This window comes from Phacochoerus africanus, chromosome 8, assembly GCF_016906955.1.
Source record: "Phacochoerus africanus isolate WHEZ1 chromosome 8, ROS_Pafr_v1, whole genome shotgun sequence".
Lineage (NCBI taxonomy): Eukaryota > Metazoa > Chordata > Mammalia > Artiodactyla > Suidae > Phacochoerus > Phacochoerus africanus.
In genome coordinates, this window is record NC_062551.1 from 1,447,898 (window position 1) to 1,463,494 (window position 15,597).

The 15,597-nt window shown below is 59.2% G+C and overlaps 1 protein-coding gene and 1 long non-coding RNA gene across 8 annotated transcripts in view; both read right to left on the bottom strand.

Moving 5' to 3' along the window:
* The window catches only part of BANP (BTG3 associated nuclear protein), a 76,188-nt gene that overhangs the window by 58,536 nt on the left and 2,055 nt on the right, over positions 1-15,597 (bottom strand). The gene's annotated exons all lie outside the window — the stretch shown is intronic.
* On the bottom strand, positions 11,072-14,020 carry LOC125133878 (uncharacterized). Its single transcript, XR_007136523.1, has 2 exons — positions 12,051-14,020; positions 11,072-11,385 (listed from the first exon to the last, which is right to left on the bottom strand). It is a non-coding gene; the product is annotated as an uncharacterized LOC125133878 (long non-coding RNA).

Sequence of the window (15,597 nt, forward strand, 5' to 3'; positions counted from 1 at the left end):
AGGAGACCCACGGGGAGGGCACGGATGACACAAAGCAACCCTCGTCCTTTAGCCTCCTGGACTGCTGCGTCTTCCGTGAACACGTACTCTTTCTTCATCACCTGTGAAACTGTTTCTACAGCAAAGACGAAGCACAGAGACGAGGCCAACCACGCACCCAGACAGAGATGAGGGAGCCGTCCTCCAGCCCGCCTTGCACCCACGCCCGCTCCCCCGCCTGCAAGGCGGTGCATCCACAGCCAGGACCACAGGTGCAGGTGTGCCAGGCCCTGCCCTGGGATGACTCGTGCTCCTGGACCATGGGTCAGACTCTCTCCTCAGCTCTAAATTCCAGTTCCTCCTCCTCCTGGCTGGGGGCACCATGCGTCCTCTGCCCCATTGGTTCCCGGGAGCTCAGCCTCCCCTCCCGTGGCTGCTGGCCTTGCTTTCCCACAGCCCTCCTCTCAGCCCCCCACGCCAGCCCCGGGCCTTGCCAGTGGCCCCCTCGCGGCCAACCCCACCCACCCCTCCACCTGCGCCCTCTGCCCTAGACGTGCCTACAATGCTGCCCACTTCCTGTCCTCACAGTCCTTCTAGAACCAGCCAATGTGCCCTTAAGCCACCTACCCACCAAACTGCCCCGTGCAGGTATCTCCGTGCCGGAGCCCTGCCCGCTGCAGCACCGGCCCAGGGCTGACTCCGGCCTCCCAGCCCAGCCCAACTCCCCAGAAGTCCTCGCCCTCAGGCCGACACAGAGCGAGGCCGGGCGCCAGACCTCTTTCACTTGCCCTGAAACACCCTCTACCTGTCAGGCGCCACCTCTTCCGGGAGCTCCAGAGCCACTCGACGATCGGCCTGGGGCTGCCTCCTGGGGGCTGTCTCGTCTCGAGGGAACGTGCCCAAACCAGAGGTGTCCCTCTGCACACCGACCCGCACCTGTGACCACTCAGGGGCCCCGCCCGGAGCTGCAGGCCCTGCCGGCCTCCGCCACCCGCCCTGCCGGCACGGCCTCCTCTCTTCTCACGCTGCCTCATCCTCGCACACGTGGATCCGCACCAGCCCCTCCTGGGCTCCCCCCCGGGCCCCCGGGTTTTGGGGCGGTGGTAGAGCCCATCAAAGTGCCCAGCCAAAATGCCGGCACCAGCCTGCCTGTCCCTGCACCCCCGGGGTCCCCGCTGGGCTCCCCACTGCCAGCTCAGCTCTCACTCCCGATGACCCTTGGCCTCTGCTCCAGAGGCTCCTCACAGCCGCCGACCCACAGCCACAGCTCGCTGGCCCCCTCGCCTGCTCTATCGCAAAGCCCTCAGACCCAACCCGGCACAGGCACTGAACACGCAGCGTGTTAGCACGTGTCTCTCCTTCTGGGAGACAGGCTCCCTGGGGCAGCAATGCCCACATTCCACCCCCGGCCCAGCCCGGGGCCTGGCACACCACGCGCAGTCGTACAGGATCTGGTGCAGGAGCCCACAGAGGGTCCCCCCGACAGAACCACGGCGGGCAGCACATCTGCTTACGAAGCCCAAGCCCAGGTCTGCAGAGTCCTCGGTGGCCACTGCCTGATTTCCGTCAGGGCTACAGCACAGCTCAGTCACGGACCCACGCAGCCTGTGCCTGTGAACTTCATGTGTGAGACGCACCAGGCTGAACGTGCCGATGCGAGCTGCTCCCGGGGCGTCAGCCACGGACTCGAGTAGCTGTTCAGCGGCAGAAACACAGAATGCACGTTTATTTTTAATTGTGCTTAATTTAAAAATATTTCAGACATCCGTAAAATAAAAGCACAAGGCCGTTAAAGCAGGAAAAAGAAGAGCTACTGAAGTTGAGCACACAGCCGGGCTCCCCGGCAAAGGCGGAAAAGGGCAACGCCCCCCAGCACCCGCTGGGAGAAGAGGCAGCCAGAGACAAGAGCCCAGCAAAGCCCCATGTCCACAGGGAGGTCTTCTCGGCCGCCACCGGAGGACCTCAGGGGCGTCTCAACGCACGGGCTTCTTCTCAGGAGGTTTTCAGGGCAGACCCTCTGCAGAGGTGTTCCACCGACGGGCCCTGGAATGAGATGCCCGTGCCGAGGCTGGTGGAAGAGAGCGGGGCGCAGCTGCTGCGCCACCTCCCGGGCCCGGGCCCCCTCCTCCCCGCTGGCCGCACTTCCCTGCCGTCGGATCTGCGCAGAGTGGCGAGCAAGGAGCTGCGGCCACACGCGTGACTTCAGGGAGAAAGCGGGGCGTCCCCTGCACAGCGTGGGCACGAGCTGTCCCTTCGCGAAGTGAGCCAAGTGCTCGGGGGTGGGGGGCTGGCATGTACACAGGCCAGAGCCCCCCAAAGGCTAGTCTTGGGGTGCAAGCACATAGAAGGCCGTCAGAACCACGTCACCCAGGCCGCACAGCGGCCCCTGCGCCCAGCCCCCAGCCCCAGGGCACTGACCAGGAGACTCTGCGCCGTCTGGATCAGGAAGGCCAAGGCCACCCGCCACAAGAGCCAGAACAGTCATGTTCACCCACAGGAGCGGCTTGAAGTCGCCCAGGTCAAGAGCCCATCCGCTGGGGACACAGCCCCTCCAGGAAAAGAGATTCGTTCGGATAGAAATGTTGTAATAAAGTAATCAGAAGCCAGTAAGCAAAGAAATGGATTTTATTTACATTGAGACACGTGAAAAAGACTTGGCTCACGGATTCCACGCGCCCCCCATCAGGGCGGGGTGGGAGGGGTCCGCAGAGGAGGAACTGGAAAGAAAGCAGGAGGGGACAGGACAGGCCACGCACCCCAGAGACCAGGACAGCGGGGGTTCTGCTCTACGACAGCCCCTAGAGATGCTGGAGTCTGAATCAGGAGAAGGTCAAACACGCCGCAGGCGACACGTCCTCCCCACCGGTCCCGCGTCTGATTCCCCGGCCCCTCTCGGGCGCGCTTTCCAACATACAGAAAGCTCGTCAAAGGTAAAAGCAGCAGCGCCACCAGGGAAGCGGCTGCGTCGACATGAGCCACCGCACGGCCGGCCCGTTCCGGCGCACGGGTCTCAGGACCCCTTCCCCACGGGACAGCTTGCGACCCTGTGCTCGAGTGTCTGTCAATACTACCACCTCTGAAATTAAAGCAGAAAGAGCAGGAAGACTTTATTCACTGAGAAATTACAAAAATCAATACATTACATAGCAACATATAGATTTTTTTTTTTTTTTTGCTTTTAATGGCCGCGCCCACAGCATGTGGAGGTTCCCAGGCTCGAGGTCCGATCAGAGCTGTAGCCGCCGGCCTACCCCACGGCCACAGAAACGCAGGATCTGAGCCGCCTCTGCGACCTACACCACAGCTCATGGCAACGCCGGATCCTTCACCCACGGAGCAAGGCCAGGGATTGAACCTGCAACCTCATGGTTCCTAGTTGGATTCGTTAGCCACTGCGCCACGGCGGGAACTCCTGTCTTTGCACATTAAATGGATCTTTAGCCCGGGTCTGATGCGGTCACTTGGAAAACACTGGTTCAGGGAATTGGACTGACCTTCCACGCGTTGTTCCCGACAGTATCTAAAGCATCTCATTGGTTAACCCAGCACTGACCTCATGAGAAAAGCCTTGGACTATTAGGAGACAGCCAGGCTTACAGTGGCAGACACAGGCTTTCTGAAGTTCAAGTTTTGCCCCTGGCAAAACCGTCAGCTTCTCTCCTCGCACTGAAGGCTGACTCTGTCCACTGAGTAACGTACCCGTCGCGGCCAAGGACTCCACGAGGGTGATCCACGGAAAAGCGGCCACTTCAGCCAGCAGCTCCAGTAACTGCAGAAGGTCCGCCTCCAGGCAGCCTTCCAGCTCCAAACGCAGAGCTGCTTCCCACACACTTCCTGTCTGGTTTTCCTGGCTGTTGCTTCTCAGGGCCGCATACGGAGGTTCCCAGGTTAGAGGTCAAATCGGAGCTACAGCCGCCCGCCTACACCACCGCCACAGCAACGCCAGATCAGAGCCGCGTCCGAGCCCTACAGCCCAGCTCATGGCAAGGCCAGATCCGTGACGCGCTGAGCGAAGCCAGGGATCGAACCCGCATCCTCATGGTTACCGGTTGGGTTCGTTTCCGCCGCACCACAACAGGCACTCCGACACGCTGGGTGCTTGTCACGGAGTATTAAATAAAGAGAGGCGCTCGGGCCTGCGCGTTCACAAAATGAATGCCTTTCACTGCTTCATCGAGGCCGTTCTCAGTGAGAATGGCTTTTCTTCACTGCACAGCAGCCAAGAGTCCAGTGACACACCTGCAGCTCGGGAACCTGAGGCAAATGTCAACGTGCAAAAAAGGCGGATGACCTCACCACAACCACCGGGAAACCAGCTCGGACCGCGAGTCCCCCCGGGGCGGTCTCAGGGACAGTCCTGAGGCTCCGTGGACCCCACTGTGACAGCCACTGCTCTCAGGAATGCCATCTCTAAAAAGGAAGCCTAAGAGCCATGCGGGTAGGGAAGTGAATCTCAGGTGATGTCTGCTATAAAATAGAAACCACAAAGGCAATTAAAGGCAACTTTTATTTGATCTACCAACTGGCCCCGCTCAATGCGAATGCACTGCAAAGGCCTGCATGTGTCTTGCAATAGAAGTTTCTATATACATAACGCCCGCATTTTAATTCTTCCCTGGCAGCTACTAAACCGTGTCCGCTATGAAGCATTCGCTCCGGTGACACCAAGCCCCACGTCGCCACTGAGGCAGGGCTGTGATAACGCAGGGCCAGCTCCTCAGCGGCGGCAGACCTGGGTGAGTCTCAGAGACTCAGCAGACATGTGCCCAGGGGGTGCAGCCAGCCTGGCCCCCACGTCTCCCTCGCGAATGCACTGCGTAGACAGGTGGCGTGTGGGGTCTCCCCGGGGTCGCCGCTTCGCCAGGGCGGATGCCCGGCCCGGAGGATCAAGGCAGGATGCCCAGAGCCAGCGGCGAGCTGAGGGAGTCGGAGCAGGAGCAGAGGGGCCCGGGCTGCCGGCCCACTGGCCACGGAGGCTGGGGAGCCCTGCCTCCACCGTGCGGTCCTGGGGTGCAGGTACGGACACAAAAGACCTCCAGGGGCAACTTGAACACAGCTGGTCCCTTCAGCGACACCGAGGTCACGGGCTCCAGCGTCGAGGGGTGAAGTGAGGACGTCTCTCTGCAACTTCCTTCCAGATGCAGAAAAACCACGGGTCACCCCTCTGCGCACCCCGACGAGGGTGCACACCTGGGCCGGCTCTCCAGACCCAGCCAGCAGGTCGGGATCCCGGACTCCGGGACACGCTCCTGCGCAGCGTCGAGGGCGAGCGCCCTCCTGGCAGGCGCCACCCTGGCCACGGACGACGGGCGGGCGGAAAAACAGCCCCACCATCTCTGCTACGTGTCTGCAAAAAGGTATTCCAGACTAACCGTTCAGAAACTACTACCACCTCTCCTCCACCAGACTGCCCACCAGGGGCCATCACACCCACCCAAGCCAAACCGTCTTCTGGAACCTTCCCCCTCGGCCACCCACCAACACTGCCTTCCCACGCCCTTCAGGATCGCAAACAAAATGCTGGCTTCCAAACTCACTGCCAGACCAGGCTCTGCTCAGGGACCAGACAAGAGCCCTGGGAACGATTCCAGCCAGCCTCCCCCTCAGGCCACCCGGAGTCCTCCTCCCCCAGGGCACCCCTGCCCCCAGCTGGGCTGGGCCCCTCCGGCCACGGTGCGGTGACCGAGCCACACGTCTTGCGGGGTGTAGGCAGGCACACGCCCAGTTACAGGGAGGGACACCCCTGCCCCCAAATCGCCATCTGCCAACTCGACCCCTCGAGTGGTTCCCCAGGTCCAGTATTTCCAACCACTCTTTGGCCACTTGATGATAAAATCTGCTCTGACACTTGGAGAGCTGAGCCCTGGTCTGTCCCCACTGACAAGCTCCCCAAGCATCACTCGAGGAGACCCCACTGACGCCCCCACCCTCCGAGAAAGAACCCCACAACCCTTCTTTAAGTCCCCCTGCCATTGCCCCCAGGAGCCAACTACCCTCAGGCCTGGGGCCGCCTCCCCTTCCCTCCCACTGCACCCAGCCTGCCAAGCACGCCTCTCAGGAGTCCCTGCCTCTGGTCCCTGATCTGTCCCCTTGTCCCTCCCAAAACCACACGCGGGGAGGCAGGAAGCCAAGCCCCTCCCATCCGGCCTGCAGATGAGTTCCGGCTGACCCTTCTGCGAGGGCGCAGCTGGTCACCCCACGGCAATGGAGGAGCGCGTGGCAGGCCCTTACAGCAGGGCTGAGAGTCCTGCCCAACTGTAAAAACCTTGGCTCTGTGCACAGGGTCACCACCGCCACGAGACCCCTGCTGGGCACAGGGGCGCCTCCCGGGGAATCCTGGTGGAGTGAGTGGAGGCTCACACCCCTGTAGGCGTGGAAACTCTTGAACCGGGACGCCAGGCGCCAGCCTGATGGCTCTTTCCATCCTCCAGCTACAGCAGGGACAGGAGAGATGCTAGTGCCTTTTTTTTCTTTTTGGCCACACCCCTGGCACACACACGTTCCCGGGCCAGGGATCAAACCCACACCAAGGCAGGGACCTGAGCCACTGCAGTGACACCACCAGATCCCCAACCCACTGAGCCACCAGGGAACGCCCAAGAGATCCTGGTTCTCATCAATTTCTTATTTTAAAAAAACTTACAAAGTCTAGCAAAACATGAAACGTTTCGAGACCACAGGCCATGTCCTTCCTCCCCTTTCCCTCCCTCCCTGGTGCCTGTAATTTTTACAGTTAAAATGGAAAATATTCAGAGATGTAAAAACACATTAGATGACGGAGGTCAATTTTTTGACTCTACAGAAGAAAGTCATGTTTCAAAGCGACATGGCACAGCACACTCGGATACTGAATTTCAAGGTAAAACTTAAAATTTTTAAAGTCATTTTCCCACTGACACACGTTCATATTAGTTTTGGCCCTAAGACTTTAAGAATTCAAACTCAAGTCTGGAACTGTCTGAAAGCATCTAGTAGAATTTCAAATTCTCAGGGAAAGTACCACTGAGTAATCAATGATCTGCCAAAACCGGAATACCACGTGGTAAGAGAATCCACCACAATTCCCATCAGAAAGTGCAGGCGCTAAGTCACCTCCCTGGAGAGAACAAGCAGCGGTCCAAACCCCGTGACCGAGGAGGGCGGTGCGGGCCAGGCGTGCGGGGCTCACTCCAGCCAGTCCCTCAGAGGGATCGGGCGCCCAAGGGTGTCTGTGCTCTGAACACGGTACTTTACGACCGAGGCGAAGCGTGTCCTGAGCAGGCCGTGCTATGTACGTCGCCTCTAAGCTCCTGCCCAGCTCTCCAATTCGAAGATGCGGCGACACATCAGGCAAAGTTCTGCTGACGTGCACACTGCTGTCAACTAGGTCTGCCCAGAGAAGCTGACAGGCATGAGGCGCGGGACCTGGCGGGAAGGTGGAGCACAGTAACGGTGAGAGGAGGAGCTCCCGTGCCCCGGATCCTGACTCCTCTAACAAGCGTCATCACGCTGCATCTCCACACCCTGCGACGTAGGTGCGGCCCTGTTACAGACCATCCCTGGCCACTTCCTCCAGCTGGATGGCGCATCATGAATGCTTAAGGGGCTACGAGACCCGAGAGCAGGGAGGTGGGCGTGGGGGGCAGAGCCCGTTCCCACGGTAACTCACGCTGTGTCCGGTCAACTAATCCCACCGTTCCCATCACCTCGTGGTCCCTTTCTGAACCCTGGAGAGCGGGGGGGGGGGGGGGGGGCTGGATCCCTCCAGAAACGGAAATCCCTGGATCACCCCCCGCCCCTCCTACCACGTCCCACAAACTGGGAGGCTGGGGGGGGCGGGTGGTCAGCAACCTGGGGTCAGGGACGCCCGTGTCCTCATCTTCTCCCACCTCGAAATTTCACAGAAACCACCCGCACAACTAGCACGTGCCAAGATGGTAAGAAATTCTGCACTCCTAGCCGGGCAACGCGCAGACGGAAGATGACGGACTCCGCCCGTGGGCGGTCGTTACTCCCGACAGGCAACGAGGACGGGTGGCCGCCGCAGTTTCTGACCCGCACAACGGAGGCAGGCCCAGGGAACCGAGTAAGCTGATCTAGCAGAGGAAATGGGTACAGAGCAGGGAGCCGCCGAGGTCGGCCTCAGATGCTGGCCGACCCAGGCACACAGTCCACATCACCACCATCTCAAGGACAAACTCACCGTCCAGATGTACTGGACACGGCGTCTTGGCACCATTTCACCCAAGAGCTCATTTCCAGTGTCCTCAAAACTGAGGCATGGAACACAATACCCCAGAGGTTAGCAACGGCACTGGGGACCTCAGCACCGCAGGGTCAGATCCAAGGCTGGTGAGACGGGCGCCCCGTCAAAATGTCCCCATAAAGCCACTTATCTATAAAAGATACCTCAACTTTTTTAAAGCCACGGTAATGGTCAAATGCCATGTAAATTTCCTTGTGGTGCAGTGGGTTAGGATCTGGCGTTGCCACAGCTATGACACAGGTAGAAACTGTGGCGGGGGGCCCAGCCCTGGCTTGGAAATGTCCACGTCCCTCAGGGGCAGCCAAATTAAAAAAAAAAAACAACAAAACGTCAAATGCCTTAATCAAACCAGACCGCCTTCCTATTACTGCTCAAGAATCCCAGGAATCCCGTCTGAAGTGGGACGGGAGGTGGGAATTACGGGCTGCAGAGGGCGCAGCCCTGCGGGAGGCCCAGCGCTGAGAACGCTGAGAACGGTGCGCGCCGCGGGGCTGGGCTCCGCCAATGCTCAGATCGATGCCCCAGGCCGGCCTGGGAGGCAGGGCAGCTGCCAAAACGCTGGAGTGTGTGCCCGAGGCCAAAGAGCCCCCGCCCTCCTCACCCCAGACCAGGCTGGAGGACCCGTGTCCTGAATGCCGAGCTGCCTGTCGACAGGTGCTGCCGTGCGGCGTGTGAGGAACCAGTGAGGAACCAGTGTGCCAAGGAAGTCACCCGCATAGGCACAAACCTGGACAGTGACGGCAACGCCGGGGCCAGGGCCCATGTGCCACACTCTTAAGGTTATTTCTGAATGAAGCTTTTTTAAACTTCAAGAAAATCTGCTACCACCCCCCCCACCACCAAATCTCACTACAGAAACATGACTTACACGCCTACTTATCCGCCTTGCAGAATTTTCTTTGCACCTTAGCCCAATACCAACCTTCCAGGTGGACAAATTAATTCCGTCACCCCAAGTATTTAGGCTACAGTTGAACCTTGAACAACACAGGTTCGAACTGCACAGGTCCAGTTACAGGCAGAATTTTGTTTTTGTTTTCTGGTTTTTAGTGTCACACCCTCGACATGCATAAGCTCCCCGGCTGGGCGCTGAATCGGACCTGCAGCCGCCGGCCTGCACCACAGCCACAGCAAGGCGGAATCCAAGCCTCGTCTGCGACCCGCAACACAGCTCACAGCAATGCCAGATCCTTAACCCACTGGGCAAGGCCAGGGATCGAACCCACATCCTCACGGACACCAGTCAGGTTGTTTCCACTGAGCCACAACGGGAACTCCCCAGGATTTTTTTCCGTAGTAAACCCTTAGGTCCCACACGACCCACGGCTGGTTGGACTGAGGATGTGGACCTGCGTTCACGGGACCTCGGGTACGCAAGGCGGACCCTAAGCCGCGCTCAGGTACCCCACCACATGGAGGGGTGGTGCCCCAAGCCCCACCGTTGAAGGGTCAAGTGCACTTTGATAGGTAAATGGGTCCAGCATGGAACAGTGGCAGCCCCTAGAAAACAACCCTCACCCAGCCGGACAGGTAATTCAACCTCTCGTAAATGGAGGCACTGACACCCTGAAAAGCCACCCTTGGTTCTGACCCAGTTCTGACCCATTACAATTGCACTGCAGCCACGCGTGCAGCCAGCGATGGAGGGACCTTAAAACCAGCCCGGTGCTCCGCCGCTTAGCGTCATTCCTCCCGCCAACAGAAGGAAACAGGGACTCAGGGCTGTCACTACTGAATCTGCAGACCTGATTCTGCTGAACTTGTAGTTTGCACAGCGTATGGGAATGAGGCCAAGGGCAGACACTCGGAGGCGAAAATATACCCAGAGGTCACAAAGAAGTCTCTTTTTCTTTTGCTAAAAAAGGACATTATTGGGAAAATTAGTTAAATCTGATTTACATGGGTTTTTTTTTCCTTTTTAGGGCTGCCCCCCACGGCACATGGAGGTTCCCAGGCTGGGGGTTGACTCAGGCCTATGCCTCAGCCACAGCAACGCGGGATCCTCAACCCACTGAGCGAGGCCAGGGATCAAACCTGCATCCTCATGGATGCTAGTCAGGCTCGTTAACCGCTGAGCCACGACGAGAACTCCAGGATTAGGTCTGTTGCTTAGATAACACGGCTGCATCAGCGATAAACTCATGATTTCAAAGCCTGCACTGTGGTTAAATAAGAAAATGCCCTTGTCTGTAGGGAAAAGCCACTCAGACATTTAAGGATAAAGGGACATCATATTCTTTAACTGTTAGTGGGAAAAAAAAGGAAAAAAATTGGACACCCACCCAGCTGGAGACAAGGGACAAAGCAGCCGCGATCCGAGGTGAGCTTTACACCGGGACTCTGACTCCCACACCCGCTCCCCACGGAGAGCTGCAGAGGCGCGGCTTCCCAGGAGCAGAGGCTGGACAGAGGCCTTCTCATCGGAAGCTGGTGCTGACGCCCACACTTCTGCAAGGCTGCCTCTGACCTTCTTTCCAGGTGGGTTTCCCCCCAAGTACACCCTCCAAGTCTCCCCGAACTCAAGGCAGCAGTGAGGAGCAGGGCTGCTGGTGGCGGCCTCGTGGCGGCTCCCTGCACGAGCACTTTTAACAGAGCCACCGACTCCGGTCTAAGGGACTGGTCCAGCCAGCGGTGAGTTTCTGTAGATCAGTTTTACTGGAAAACGGCCTCGCCCCTCCGGCTCCCACCCTCCAAGAGCCGAGCTGAGGGGCCCTGCCAGACCACAGCCAAAACTGCTCCTACTCATCTGACCCTTTACAGAAGTCTATCGTCCCGTGCCCGAGCCAAGCGCTGCGCGACTCCCGCAGCGTCTTAGACTCTCGAAACTGCTGGAGACCGAGACTGGGGAAGAAAGAAACAAGAACTTTTATTGAAGAGCGGTGACCACGGCCTCCTGAGAGCTGCTCCAGCCTGGGCTGGCTCTGCCGGCTCCACCTCCCGCTGACGAGGAGCAGTGATCTGATTCAGATCACAGTGGATCCACACAAGTCCGAAGAGGCCACGCAGCCTGCCTGAGCTCTTGACTGATCCCAGGAGAACTCACGAGGCAAGTCGAACGGAATGCTCTGTGAATGGCTACGCGCGGAGGGGACCCCATCTCAGTGCACCCCTGCAGCTTCCTTTCTTCTCCGTAACACTGTATGACTGCATTGTCTATAAACCTGAAGTAGGCAAGCTTGATTATACAAACTTAAATCATGCAATAAATATTAAACCCCTCACTTTACAAAAAATACGAAATGAGTTGCACCTCGCAAATCTTAAAAATCCATAAAGTAGGAGTTCCCGTCGTGGCGCAGTGGTTAACGAATCCGACTAGGAACCATGAGGTTGCGGGTTCGGTCCCTGCCCTTGCTCAGTGGGTTAACGATCTGGCGTTGCCGTGAGCGGTGGTGTAGGTTGCAGACACAGCTTGGATCCCGAGTTGCTGTGGCTCTGGCGTAGGCCGGTGGCTACAGCTCTGATTGGACCCCTAGCCTGGGAACCTCCATATGCCGCGGTAGTGGCCCAAGAAATAGCAACAACAACAAAAAAAGAAAAAAAAAATCCATAGTGTTTAATTTCAAGACTAGAAGGCCAGTTCACTGCACACCGCGACCGCCCTGACAACTCTGGCTGGTAAGCGGCCCCAGCCTTCCGTCAGGTCCATCGGACGAGGCGGCGGCGGTGAATCACTCGGCATCTTCAGGGGAGCTCCCAGCTCAAGGCAGCCCTTTCTCCTGAGGCCCGGCCCTGGCTCCTGCCCCAGGGAGTTCACAGAGTGATGCGTGGCAGCAGACAGGTCCCGTCCCGCCCCCCATGGGCCAAGGTGACTGCAGGGCTGCACCTGGTGGCCACAGCGGGAACGGCTGCCCGTGTCGGGCCCGGCTCCGGCCCCCCGCCACCCTCGAGGGATGCGTGATTGGCATCGACAAGGAAAGCCAGCTTCCTCCAAGCTGATGTGGAAAGGTTTAGCTCTGCCTCAAGTTACTTGATGACTTTGCACCTTGACGAAAAAGGAAAAATCGCTAGAGACGAGAAGCAGCACTCTTTGCAGCACGGAAGGTAAATCTTTATTCCAGAACTGTCGGCGCAGGGGTACAGGGCTGCGCTTTCCCGACTCGGCTTGGCCCGCCCCGCCCGCTGGCCAGGCTGCCATCCCCGCCGGGGCCCTTAGCTACCCGCCAGCGCTGCCCACGCCGACGCAGGCCCAGCCTGGGAGAGGAAATGGCAGCAGCTTCCAGACCCTCCAGCCACCCGTGCACCTCTGCAGCGATGGAACGAAATCCGTCCCCACCCCTTCGCCTGCTCCGGCCTTTCCTGAGAGGTTCCCCTTCGGCCCTTGGGAACTGTCAGCCACCTGACCGCAGGGGGACTGTCCAGGGCAGCGCTCGTGCACCGCCACTCCCGCCCCAGCGTAAGGGCTCCTACAGGGAAAAAGCGAATCTTACCCCCCGCCCGCCCCGGAGGCAGACGCTCCAAAGCACTTAAGTTGTACAACCCTCCGCTCTGGGGACACGGGAACGCACCGAGAATTTAACTCAAGAGGACTTAACTTCACAATGCTGTGGGGACACACTCTGCAAGGGGCTTCAGAAGGTCACGTCTCCATGGCATTTTAACTCGAGGACACCCACGGGCTCCGAGCAGTGGGCGCTCTGGGGGTGACACGCGAGCTCGGCGTCCTCTCACTTACCCTGGAGCAACACGGTGAGAACTGGGGGGCGGCACTGGGGGGATGAGGAGGGGTCGGGGCGTCCCTCCCGCTCCCCGCCCTCTCCTCCCAGGAAGCGGGCTGGGCACACCTCCCGAGGGACACACCTCCCGAGGGGCACGGGCAGAGCCAAAGGCAAGGCAGAGCCCACGAAATCGGGGCTGGAGCTCACATTTTCGCAGCCTACACAAGACCAAGGCAGAAACCCAAAGGGCACGTGTTCTGAGGCCTACTCTGGCAGGCAGGGGTGGCGGCCAGGACTCTACCCCGCAGTGAGGACCCAGGACACACGGGCCCCCTTTTAAGAGCCAACTGCAACCACGTGACCCCCCCCAACCCTCAGGGTCCTCAGAACTCCTCCTCGTACCCCATCCGGCCCAACACGTCAGAGGGTCACCGCGCTTCCAGTGAACAAGGCACCGTCGGCCTCCACGACCGTCGAGTGAGCGAAGTCAGAGGCCCCGGTAATCTTTGTCTCTCTCACGAAGGGGGCTCTTGGCTGCTCCTCTGCGACAGTCTCCGCGAGAGCCTTCACACGCTCTCCCCCCAGAAGGCTTGTCTTCAAAATGAGAATCGGCTTATCTTTCCCCAGACTTGTGAACTTCAAGGGCATTTTCGAGTCACTCTGGCGTGCTCACGTGTCTAACTGCACAGGGGAATTCGGCGAGAGCCGCTAAGGGAACACCGAGGCCAGCGCCTAACAGGTGTCACCAGCAAGCCAGCGACACAAACGCACCTAGGCCCTGTGCCGGGGGCACCCGTGTACCCACCCACCATCAAGACTCGTGGTTCTCCCATCTCCTCGGCGACCGACTCGCACAGGAAGCATTTCTCCAGGAACGTGCGCGCGCCACACCCGGCCATCGGCCCTCGTGTAAGAAGCACTCGTGTAAGAAGCACGTTCTGAATCCTTCCGCCTTTCGACGCCCGGGGCACTTGGGAGGCGCACTGGTCAAGACACCTCAGCTCCGGTTTTCTCAAGAGACTCTGGGCCCACGGCTCTGAATCCAGGCAGGTCAGGGCACATGCCATCGCCACGTCTTGTTACTCTTCCTTTTTTTTTTTGGTCTTTTTGTCTTTTCCAGGGCCACACCCACGGCATATGGAGGCTCCCAGGCTAGGGGTCCGTCTCACCGGAGCTACAGCTGCCGGCCTGGCCTGCACCACAGCCACAGCCACGCAGGATCCTCAGCCCACCGAGCAAGGCCAGGGACGGAACCCTCAAGCTCTCGGTTCCTAGTCCGATTCGTTCACCACGGAGCCACGACGGGAACGCCACCAAGGCTTTGTACTGATGACATAAGCTGCAATCTGCCGGGCTCTTCCACTCTCGAGGTACTGGGTTTTTCCTTTGTGACTTCCCAACACCTCGAAGACATATCTCGGGGCTACATGAACACCAGAGACCGGAGGACCCCTAAGGAGACGTGAAAACTCAACGCAGGACACGACCGCGGATGACATCCACCCCGCCACAGGAGACTGGTGAGGTCGCGCGAGGCCTGCGGTGAGCGTCCCGTGGGGATGTTCGTTTTCGGACCTCGTGAGGGTCTCTGACGGTGGGCGACGTCTGCACCAAGTGGGTGAAGGGAGGCCACCCAACTGTTCTTCGCAACTTTGCCGAAATCTAAAGTTACTTCCAACTGTAACGTTTACAGAGCTGGGGGTTCAGATTCCAGACATCCGGACGGGGCCTGAAAGCCTGCATGTCGCTCCCGTGACCCTGGCCCGTGGACCACATCACCCGCAAGGCCCTGGCAGCGCGGTGGTGGAGGCACTTCGCCGTGCACAACGGTCAGAGGACAGCCGACCACACCGCGCCAGGAGCACACGCTCACCCAGACAGAGGCAGGCCTTCCACTCGTTACAGGGAGAAGCCCACTGAAAAAAGAGTCCAAAATCACCACGCTGCCACACCGCCGGCTGTGGCTGCCCCCCCCCCCCCGCCCCCCGGCCAAGCCTGGCACCCCTCCAAGGCCACGGGGCCAGAACCTCCAGGAGGAACGCACACCAGCCGCCCGCACTGCAATGCGGAGGTGGCCTGGGGGCCGTGATCCAGCCACCCAACCCACGGCCCGTGGGACCCATCACCAAGGCCTCCGGGAGGCGGCCGAGCAGAGGTGAGCTCTGCGTATGTGAGGCAGACCAAGAGCATTAAACGAAGGCAGAGGCGAAAGCAACTCGAGCACACGGGAGTGGGCACCACAAAGGAACGCGAGGACCCCAAACCCAGGACCCTCGGCGGAGGTCAGGGCCCTGCACGGAGGAGCTGTTCACGGTCCCGCTCTTCCCGAGGCCGAAAGGGAAAAGCTCTGCCTCCTGGCATTCGAGGTCCCAACTCAACAAAAAGTTCCCAAGCACCCGTTTCACAAATCAGCCCCACAGGCTTCTCTGCCAGCTTCCTCTCGCCCTTGACAGCAATATCTACCAACAGCTGAAAAGCACTTGCCACACACAGCAAGACTCCAATCTTTCAAAAAAGAAAATGAGTGACACCAGAGGAAATCAGGGCACAAAAGAACCGAGAAAATCCTCATTAGTATCCTCAGTCAAGAAGACAACGCCTTCACAAAACACCCTACCATGAAAGAGCCAGAGAACAACGAGCCCTTAGAAACTGCAGTTGTGATTGCGGAATTAAAGGCTTTGAAATAGGACTGGAAGATAAACCGGAGCCCTC